Source organism: Pinus tabuliformis, chromosome 4_2 (genome assembly GCF_031772625.1).
Source record: "Pinus tabuliformis cultivar Carrire ecotype Pingquan chromosome 4_2, CPIR1, whole genome shotgun sequence".
NCBI lineage: Eukaryota > Viridiplantae > Streptophyta > Pinopsida > Pinales > Pinaceae > Pinus > Pinus tabuliformis.
The window spans coordinates 687,447,745-687,460,049 of NC_142304.1; the positions used below are offsets into that span (position 1 = coordinate 687,447,745).

Below are 12,305 nucleotides of genomic sequence, written 5' to 3' on the forward strand. Positions count from 1 at the left end.
TCAAACATTTAATGCTATACTGTGATAGAAGACATCATCCTCCATTGAACATTAAGGAAAAAATAAAATCATCACATCTGCAATAAGTAAGAAAATACTGCATCAATAAAACTAAAATGTAAAAATAAATTAATATTGTTACTTTGTGATGAAAAAGGACTGTGAACTCTGAACATGGAATTATTAGCTGGATTTGCTGGGAGTGGACAGAGTTTCCTGTCTTAAATTTTTGAATTGCGATTTGCTTGTAAAGTCAGATCATATTATCAGAATAAAAATCCCAAAATAAATGCATACTGTCGAAAGAAACAATATTCGCATTGACAAGTGAATAAAATCAAGTTTGCCTATAATTAAAGAAAATACAGGTTCACAGTAAAGTCTACCTAGTACATCCAAAGAGCAAGTCGGCAGTTCGATTCTCGCCCTCGGCATGACAACAAAAGTACGTCACAAAATGAGCACGGTTATGTGCATTATTTATTATCTGTTGCTCACATTAATCGGCACAGTTACCTCCAACTGTAAAAAGCTCCGGCAGTTGGGGAAGGGCAAACAGGAACTGTAAATCTGTGTCATCTGAGCTCTAGCAAAATGAAAGAAGGATTTGCATGCAAGAATTGACGGAAATTATAATTAAACGGGAAGGATACAAAAACAAAGAGAGAACCAGAAGCGGAGCGGGCGGTCTTTCTTTAATATTAAAAAGAAAAAGAAGAACAGGGGTCGAGAGATCGATTCCCACAACAAAACCAAAAATAGAAGCCCTAATATAAAAACCAAAAACCAAGCCCCCACTGAAAAATATAAACGTTAATGCCAATACACGGCTACATTGTGTTCTTTGTCTCTCTTGTTTTTTCGAGGGTTTCATCAGGCTTTAGCATTTGACGTGAAGAAATCGACGCAGGTGCGGCAATTGCAGTCGGGGAAGAGGCAGACGTCGCATCCGAGGCAGACGCAGCAGTAGCAGCCCTCGCAGGCCGTGGCCTTGGGACAGCCGCGGTGGGCCTTTCGAGAGGCGGCGCGCTCCTCCTCCAATTGGCAGTCCGTGACCTCGTAGGGGAAGTCCTTGCAGGACCAATTCGGGTTCCGCGCGGCGTCGTGGTAGACTCGGCACTCGTCCCGGTCGCGGCGCTTGAAGCGGCGCTCCTTACCGCAGACTGAGCAGCGAACGAACTCGTCCCGGTGCGCCGCCCGGCGCGCCGCTCGGCCCTTCCGGGCAGCGGGCCCCGGGTTGTGGTAGGCCAGCAACCCCGTCTTACACAGCGGAACCTTGCGGTTCTCCCGTATCACCCAGATGTTGTTCTTCCACTTCTTGGAGCGGTTCCCCGCGTGCTTCTCGAAAGCCGGCGGCGTAAGCGTACCCTCCTCGCACCCGCCGGGGCTGCACTCGCAAGCGATCTCGAACACGCCCTCCTCGCTAATTCTCAGCGTCCCCACCGCGTCTCCGTACTTGGCGCTGGTGCACCCACACATCATTTCTATGAAGCCCTTCCCTCTCTTCAGCCTGTATATCCCTCTCAGGTGTTCTTCTTTAAAAACGTCCTCGCCCTCTCCCTCACCCTCGCCCTCTGCTTCCTGAACCTTGGCTTTCTCCATCTTGGATTCGAACCTGCGATCTCTAGCTCCTCCTCCTTATTTTTCCAATACCCTCCCTCCCTTCCTTCCTTCGCCTCTAATCTATTCAACAGTCCCAATCCCAATCCAGGCCAGCCGAGGCTTAGCTTTTCAAGATCTTTGAAATAAATAAACAATGACAAAAACAAGAATAAAGCCGTTAATGGCCTGAGCCAGACAAAGACAAGCCAGGCGAGCGGCTATTCGAATCCTCCACAGCCTCTGCTTCCTCCTCGTCCTCGTTTCTTCTCTTCTCTTATTCCCCTATTCATCATTATAAGCACCTCCACCACTCACCCCGCTTTTTTCTCTTTTTTTTAATTATTAAATATTTTTCCATAACCTTCCCCATCTACCCGCTCTTTTCTATTAATATATTTCTTTTTCTTTTTAATAAAACCTAGCAATTAACGACCCCTATTCTTGAACTTCTCTCTCCCCTCCTGAGCATTAATGGCAATCTTTATTAGGGTGGCTAGATCGACGTCCAGTTCAGTCCCTCCTGCTCACCCCCATTTTCTTAAATATTTTTCAAATATTAAAAAAAGATGTCACGTGTGATTGTACAGGTTCAAATTTTGGCCTCATAAAACTGGGCAGCAATTTTGGTATCATTGAAATCTTTTTTGAGGACTGCAATCTTACAAAATTAGTTTTATAAGTGAATATTCGTGAAATAAAAGTACCATTTTCCCCATTTTACCTCTCCGTGAACCAGGGCGATCTTTAACTGGCTTCCATTCTTCTTTATTATAGGTCTAAATGTGTTGATGTTATGAACCCTAATTTTATGTGTCAATGAAATTAATGTTATTTTTCATTAAATATAATAACTTAATTTCTTAATTTTATAACAAAAACAGTTGAGAAAAAATTAAGATATATAGGTATGTGTTTAAAAGCTTATATTTAGTATGTAAGTTTTTATATTTGGTAATTATGTTGTTTTAGATTTATTTTTTTAAATAAAAATTTTTTGAAATGTTGTTTTTTTTATTAAACATATAAATGTGCAAAATGTGAAATTCTTAGTGGTCGAATGTGAAATTCATAGTGGTCGTTTCACTTATTGTGATGGACCAATACAATTATAGTGTCTTTTGGACGTTTCGAAATTTTTACTTAATTTACTTCGAAATCTTAAACAACAATTTAGTCTTTTTTTTCGATAAGAAATTAAGCAAATTTAAGAATATATATATATTCCAAGGTAGATCCATCTTAACCACCGAAGTAAGCATTGGGAGGGATCAAATCTCTCGAGGTGCAACCCACCTCTTTTAAAGCACAAAACTTGAAGAAAAAATTAAGCCTCGTGAGATTTGATCTTTCTCAATACTTAGTTGGGAGGGATCAAATCTCTCAAGGTGCAAACCACCTCTTTTAAAGCACAAAACTTGAAGGAAAAATTGAGCCTCGTGAGATTTGATCCCTCTCGATACCAGTCTATAATGGTTCTTTCTTTCTTTCTATGTGTATACTCCACATGAATTATATTTATACTTCATGTAAACTCCACTCGAATTATGCATATACTTCATGTAAACTCCACTCGAATTATACATATACTTCACTTTGAGCAACACGAATATTTTAATAATAAGAAACTTTTTATTTTCAATTGTTTTATATAATATATACATAGTTGAGATTGAAATATTGTACTCATTGTGAGCATTGAAATGTTTTATTTATAGTTGATAGGTTTGTAATTTTCTACTTTTTACAAAATTGATATTGAAATATATTAGTTAACATGGATAATCAAATAATTATACATCTTCCTAAGACGTAAGAGTGAAATATATTTTTACTAAATTACACATCTCCTTTATGATGGATTGTTTATCAATAATCAATCATGTTTGTTTTCAACTGTGAGCACTCAACACAGAAGGAATTACATGTCTCCCATTTTTTGGAATATAGAACCGAAATAGATCCATGTCATTCAACATAGAAGGAATTACACGTCTCCCATTTTTTGGAACATAGAACCAATATAGATCCATCTTAACCACGGATCTAGCAAGCTCCAAGAGGGATCAAATCTTTTAAGGTGCAAACTTGGAAAAGGTTTGCAACTTTAGGGATTTGGTCCCCTATTGTTGCCTAATAGATCCATGGTTAAAATTGATTTATTTATCCATCTTTTGTGAGGGGATCTATCTATATATAGATATCATTTTTCATGGTTTAAACTGTTTTTATTTATCCATATTTTGTGGGGTATATATATGTATCTATATATATCTATATATATATATATATATATATATATATATATATATATATATATCATTTTTCATGGTTTAAATTGTTTTTTGAATGCATAAATGGATTCGACGCATTGAAAATCCCCTTGGCCACTTGGATTGTGTAGATGACTTGGCTTTAACTTATAATTCCAACAAATCTTTGCTAGATTTCATATAAAATTGAGTAAAAAATACACCTAGTAAGACTAAATTTTTTCAAACATTTTTTTTTTTTTTTTTCAATTGTTTTATATATATACACATAGGATATTAAAAAAAATTATTTAACTTGGCATTTGAATATTTTATCTATGACCCACATTGATTTTTTAACATTAGTAATATTTTTCAAATACTAAATGTTAATTTTATATTAATTGTACATATCACTTTTTTTAGGAACTAATTGATTTGTTTTACTTTTAATTACTTGTTTTTTTGGCATTAAAATATTTTATTATGGTCAACATTAACATAATTTTTTTCTTTTTTTACTGTCTCTATATATGAAATTGATATTGAAATAAATTAGTTTGTATAGATATTCAAACAATTTATTTAAGTGTTTTGAAGTATTTTTAAAAAGTGTAAGAATTATACATCTCACTCATAGTCGAAAGTGAAAATATAAGATTTTGACTTTTAGTTACTTTATCTCTCTCTAAAATTAATATTTTATTGGAATGAGAATGGAATATTTTACATTCATTTTTGTTTTTGACTATAGTGGACATTGCTTTTTTATTTTGATAACATTATATTTTTAGTTAAAAGAGACATGTGGCAAATCCATGTTGAGCAAAATCACACATCACCCTCATAGTAGATTGTGGAATGTGTCTATGGGCAATGAACATCTCGGAGTAATGTTGATTTTTTTATTGGACACATTTATCATCAACTAAAAATAAATTGTAATGTCCAATAAAAATATATATATATATATAATTTTTTTCTTTTTTTATTGTCTCTATATATGAAATTGATATTGAAATAAATTAGTTTGTATAGATATTCAAACAATTTATTTAAGTGTTTTGAAGTATTTTTAAAAAGTGTAAGAATTATACATCTCACTCATAGTCGAAAGTGAAAATATAAGATTTTGACTTTTAGTTACTTTATCTCTCTCTAAAATTAATATTTTATTGGAGTGAGAATGGAATATTTTTACATTCATTTTTGTTTTTGACTATAGTGGACATTGCTTTTTTATTTTGATAACATTATATTTTTAGTTAAAAGAGACATGTGGCAAATCCATGTTGAGCAGAATCACACATCACCCTCATAGTAGATTGTGGAATGTGTCTATGGGCAATGAACATCTCAAAGTAATGTTGATTTTTTTATTGGACACATTTATCATCAACGAAAAATAAATTGTAATGTCCAATATATATATATATATATAGTCTAACTTGTAAACGAAATAGTCTTTTTCTCCATTTTTTTAGGTTAATTTTAACCAAAAACTCACAAAGATTTTTAAAACCTTGAGTTTAAGTTGTTTAATTTGTAGATTTTGAGTGCCCCAAAGGGTGTTTCAGGGTGTTGAATCTATTTATGCATTAAAAAATTTAGGATGCTCAATCCGTTTATGCATTTAAAAATGCATTTTAAACAAGACATAATCACATTCTTTCTTGAAATTATTTTATCCAATTCCAGTAGAAAAGTCTATTTAGGTACCAACAACCTCTCTCTTGCCTTCCCGCTGAGACAAAGATTGATAAACTTAACCTCGTTGTACCAACAACCTCTCTACAAAATCCAAAACCTCATTCTAACCCTCTAGTTGAAAAATTGATTTCTTTTTTTCCTCAAAATACATATATAAAAAGAAAAAATGTATATAAATATATATAATCATAATATATAATTAAAGAGAAAAAAAAATGTTATAATGTACTACACATATCCATATGTACATTGTATTACATATATCTATTATTTTATATATGTGATAATATATTTATCTTTTTTTATTTATTAGGCATGTCCTTTTAGATATGTGTACCAAATAAAAATTATATTAATATAATATTTTATATGTGTATCAAATAAAAATTATTTTCGAAGGAGCTCCAACCGAAAAAGATACAAATTGGAAGTAATATTACAACTTCTAAATGGTTTGACTATGTAAGACAACTCTATGAGCAGGTTCCCAAGGTTGACCCTTCCCCCTTGGTCAGCACTGATACTGAACTCTTCATGGTACAAGAGGTAGAGATGGGTATCAAGAAGTTAGGTGTTGGAAAAGCAAAAGACTTAGCTGAACTCCAAGCACAATATCTAAAGTGGGGCTCAAATATTCTTGCACCTCACATTACAAAAATCTTCAACAACATCATACAACAAGGGCTCCCCACAGATTGGACAACTAGTTTGGCAATACCTCTTTTCAAGAGCGGTGACGTCAATAATCCCTCCAATTATAGGACCATCATGATAAACCCTTTGTTTGCAAAGCTATTTGGAAGCATGCTAGAAAACAAAATTAGCAAGTGGGCAGAAGAAAGAGATAAGCGTGCTAAAGGGAAAGCAAGTTTTAGACCTAAACATTCCACAGTTGATCATTGCATAACTTTAAGGCACATCATTGAAAAAGTTTGGGAGAAAAAGGAAGAAGTCTTTTGTTGCTTTGTTGATTTCAGAAAAGTGTTTGACTCGGTTCCTAGGGATAAACTTTGGCACAAAATGGAGGAACTTGGGGTTCCTAAACATTTGAGAGCAGCTGTGCATAGGCTGTATGAAGAGGTAAAAGTCAAAATTAGAAGCGATATCGGGGTCAAGCAAGGTTGCCCACCGTCTCCTACCCTTTTTTGTTTATATATCAACAAGCTTGAGGAGTGGTTAAATTTGCAAGGAGGTGATGGTATCTATTTGTGCAAGTTTGTTATAAGGCTTCTTTTGTATGCAGATGACCTTATTCCGATTACTAAATCGGCTCTTGGTTTGCAAGAGCACTTACTATCCCTTGAGCACTTTTGTAGAAGTGTGGGGATGCAAGTCAATATCAGCAAAACGAAAGTAGTGGTCTTCTCTAAGAAAAGAAAACATAACCAGCATAAGTTCTACTTTGAAGGTAACATTTTGGAAGAAGTTGCGGATTACAAATACCTCGGAATTGACTTCAACAAAAATCTAAGTTGGAATGGTTGTAGAAAGAAAAGAACTTTGGAGGGTTGGAAAGCATTTTATGCTTTTCAAAATAGGTGTAGAGAGGCAGAGTTATGGGAGTGGAAAACCACTCAAACTCTTTTTGGGGTTCTAGTGATTCTGGTGATTCTATATGGTTGTGAACTGTGGGCTAGCAGTACCTCCGACATGCAGTGGAGACAAATTGAGAAAATTCAGAAGCGTTTGATTACAAACAAATTTAAGATTAAAAATGCAGTTCCTTATGATATCTTGTTGAGTGAAACAGGGACTGCTCCTATTGAAGCAATTGCTATGGTGTAAGTCATAAGGTATTTAAAAAAAATTGAGCAAATGGAAGAGGTTAGATTGCCTAAGGTTGTCTTTAATTATAGATTGTGCAAGAGCAAAAAAACTTTGATGCAGCAAAATACAAATGGTTTAGTAAATGGGGTATTTGCTTGAATGCGTGTTCCATAAACAGCAAAGAGATAAAAGCTTTTGTTATGGAAAAGTTCCACAAACGTACTTGGGATAAGGAGCTAGGAAGAAAGAAAAATTACTATATTGAAGTGTTTAATCCCACTCATAATCATCAACCAAAAGCATACATAGAGGCCAATATCTCTTGGAGAGCCAAAATTCTTATTGCTCAGTTAATGACTAATTCTCATCAACTCCGTTGTGAAACAGGGTGTTGGAAAAGGCCAAACGAAGTGTGGGAGGAAAGGGTATGCATTTTTTGTTCTTCTGGAAAGAATGTGAGGCCTTCAAAGACAACAGGGAAAGTTATGCAATAACGAGGGGTTTGTCGAGAAGCTGGGAGGACTTATTTTGAAGCTTCACAGAAAAAGGGCCAAATACATCAAGCAGAAAAAGGGCCGAATACATCAAGAATACATCAAGCAGATGAAGAAGCAATCTGTCCCATAGGTTATCTTTAGCCTCGTAGAAGTTAAAATAATTTCTTTCTTTCTATTAATATAATATTTTATATTTTAATTTTTTAGTTGTAATTTTATGATACAATTTATTTAAAATGAAATTTTAAATGCATAATGAAAAACTCTTAAAAAATATAATTTGTGATTATTAAAAGTTGTTACTAAAATTTCAAGTAAATAAATCTCAAAAAAAAATAAAACATAAAAAAATTAGACTACAATTATAATATATATGTGTTTGTGTGAGAGAGATAAAGAGCACATATGTATATATAAAAAGAGGAAAAAACCATTTATTATAAATGGTGAAACAAAATCAAAAGAAAATTTAAATTGAAGTAAATTTATAAAGAGGAAAAGTCACCAATGTTTTGCTCAACTTGTATATCTATAAATTTTGTAATCCCAACCTTTAATATAAAATAGTCTTAACACTCTCCTTACAACATTAACTTTGCTAGCTAAATAATAATAATAATAATAATTATTATTATTATTATTATGATCCATCAAAAGAATTAATATATAAGTTATATATATATATATATATATATATATATATATATATATATATATATATTTAAAAAGACTTAACAAGGTTCTTAATTATGGAGATTCATTCCCACTTCATCATGGAAATTCTTATTATGTAGATAAATTTTGTTACAATACCATGGGCCAATACCATGGCTTATATATACTAGATGTTGAAAAAACCATAACTCATTTCATAGGACATTTTCTTAATTAATCAATTTAATTAAAAGGGCAAAAAGACATAAGGAGATAAATCTCAATCTTTGATTTGGGAATGATATTAAGAATATTTTAGAATATCTCATGGAAGTTAAATCCCTATAGTCCACTTAATAATTATTGATAATTAAATTAAAATTTTGGAAGTCTATTCCAAAATAAACATGCTATAATCCACACAACTATATTTTATATCTTTTATTAATTTTCAGGGAACTACTAATCTTATTTTTTATGGATCCAAATCCATACCCATATAAATTAAATTGCTAATAAATGTCTACAGGCATCATCAAAACACTTATCCCATTTTTACATCTCACATTTCTCAAATTATAAAAGTCATAAAAGTTAACTAAATTATAAGTTTATTTTAAATTATTATATTATTAATTATAAAAAGAATTAAAATATGAGTTAAACATAACATTTAACAATATCATTAACTATAGAGATTCACCCCTATTTTAACGTGGAAATTCTTAACTTGTAAATAACTTTTCTACAATGCCATGGGCCAATATCATGGCTTACCAATATCACATGCCCAATATGAAATGTATTCATATGTCATTCTTTTAATTAATTAATTTGAGATAAATTAATTATAAGAGCCTAACTTAAATCTTAACCCTTGTAAATACTACTATGAATATTCTAGCATATTCCATGGAAGTTAAATCTACACCATCCACCTAATAATTATTGATGATTAAGTTAAAATTGTAAAAAACCTATTATGAAATCAATAGAATCAATCAACATAATTACCATGGAAAAAAAATTATTTAAACATCACATCATTTCTAAATAAAAATAAAAATACTTTATTTATAATAGTTTTAAAAAATGAATTATTTTTCATTTCTCTATTATCATTTTTTAAAATATAAATTTATTATATAATATTTAATAAAAATTAACTAATTTTTTTTCATTATTTGATTTTTTAAATTTTGTAAATGCTAGCCAAAATATAATTTATTATATAATATTTAATAAAAAATAACATTTTTTTTTCATTATTTGATTTTTTTTAATTTGTAAATGTTAACTAATAAAGTCTAAAAATTATATATTTTACAACATAAAAAAAAATTGACACATCACTAATTTCCTATCAACGATCATCTATGATATAATATGATGCATAGTTTCTTGATGGGAAGACTGATTGGTTGATATAATGAGATGTTATCCCCTTCACTCGATTTCAAATCCCAAGTGGGGTAGGGCATCTTTGGCCCCTTGTGATAAGGCTTAAGGAGCAAGCTCCCCCACCCATGGTCCCTCATGGAGTTGCAAAGTCATAAATTCAGGTTGTTGGATATGCTCTTGGTGTCATAATGGCATCAACCTTGTTGGATATACTTTTAATGTTTGAGTAGCAACAATAAGGCTATTGTATATAGCCCTAGTGTTATAGTGTCACTCGGGCTATTGGATATACTCTTCGTGTTATAGTGGTGTTATAGTGACTCTTGGTGTTACATTTATAGTGGAGATTTTAGATATACTCTCAGTGTTATAGTGTCATTTGGGATATTGGATATTCTTTTGGTGTTATAGTTGTAATCAGGCTCTTGGATATACTTTGGTGTTATAATGATGTTATAGTGGCAACAAGGCTCTTGGATATACTCTTGGCGTTATTGTGGCAATCTGGGTGTTGGATATACTCTTGGTGTTATAGTGGCAACAAGCTCTTCGATATACTCTTGGTGTTACAGTTACAGTAGGGATTTTATATATACTCTTGGTGCTACAATGTCATTTGGGCTATTGGATATTCTTTTGGTGTTATAGTTGCAATTAGGCTCTTGTATATACTCTTGGTGTTATAATGACAACAACTAGATTTCATCTTGGGTCTTGCCTGGATTACTCCAACTAGTTACTAATTCACCATGGTGATATATATATATATATATATATATTAAAAAATCATTATGATGATAAGGGTATCTATTTTTCAATAAGGCTTCCATAATTTTAATTTAATTATCAATAATTATTAAGTGGATGGTAGATATTTAATCTCCATGAAATATTTTAGAATATACTTAGTATTAGTCACATATCAAAAGTTGAAAGTGATCAAAAAAAAAAAAAAACTTGTGCATTTTCTATGCTTTTAATCAAATTAATAAATTAAAAAAGGACATATGAAATGAGTTATGATTTTTTGGGCATGTGATATTGATAAGCCATTGTATTTACTCATAATATTATCAAAAAGTCTATTTACAAGTTAAGAATCTCGTTTATAAAGTGGACATGAATTTTTAATAATCTTGTTATATATGTTATATATGAAATAGCCATTTTCACGTGAATCCCACCATACCATTTCAAGCAAGAAAGCATAAATGAATTTTTAATAATCTTGTTATATATATTATATATGAAATATCCCTTTTCACATGAATCCCACCATACAATTTCAAGCAAGAAAACATGCACCCTTGTGGCACTTGAATTTTATAGATTAAACTACTTAAACTTAAGTCAGATTTTGATTAAAATTAACAAGAAAAAATGTGGTGAAAAATGTCATTTTGTCTATAAGTTAGAATAGGCCTTTAATTTATATATTAATTCATTTATAATTAATAACAATAATTCAAAATAAAGTTATAATTTAATTAAATTTTACGATTTTATTTATTTACTTACTTTAATTCTGGAAATTTGAGATGTATCATGAAATGTTTTAATGCTTATGATGAGTTGATGTCTATTGACATTTACCACCCAATTAATTTATATGGTTGAGATAGTTAATCTCTATGTCATTCTAAAACGTTAGAAATAATTGAAATTTAATAATTATTTATTTTCTTTCTTTCAAATTTTGATAATCAATTGTATATTTAGATATTAATAAATGCATAGTCTAACTAATAGACAAAATAACATTTTCCCCCATAATCTGGCAATATAATTTGGGGCAATATTGTGATGTCTTATTTGTTTGAAATGTGTTTTTGAATGCATAAATGGATTTAGCACTCTAAAAAACCCAAATCACTTGAACTTTGCAAATTAAAGAGCTTAAATTTATGATTCTTAAAAATCGCTATCGGATTTTGGAAGACTTTACCACAAAATGCTCAGAAAAGGGCCATTTTGTCTATTAGTTAGATAGAACTATTAATAAATGGGGAAAAACTATGACTTATGATTTGATAAGTTAAACTTCTTAATTTAATTAAAAATTTTAATTTACAAAAATGAAAATTGATAATTATTTATTATTTTCATTATCAAAATATATGCCTCTATGGGGATGTTATTACCACAATAATAAATATTGGTCTTGAAATCCCATCCAGCACGCATGCCACCATATCATGACACATTAATGGGACCTCGCCTCCCAATAAGGGTGGCAAAAGCCCCCTGGCATGTCTTATGTTTCAACTCTCGAACAAGACTTGTATGCTCCACCATGCTCCTTCTCCTAGATAACTTCTTGGCATTCATGTTGCTCCTTCGATACCTCCTCCTGATGCTCGATCTATCCACCATGATTTTCGATTATTATTTGGTTGCCCAAGTGTGAGTGCCCTTTCCTACCCCG

The 12,305-nt window shown here is 31.6% G+C and overlaps 1 pseudogene; it reads right to left on the bottom strand.

Moving 5' to 3' along the window:
- Positions 1-320: 320 nt before the first annotated feature.
- On the bottom strand, positions 321-1,887 carry LOC149171322 (protein ULTRAPETALA 1 pseudogene; annotated as a pseudogene).
- Between the last annotated feature and the right edge of the window lie 10,418 nt (positions 1,888-12,305).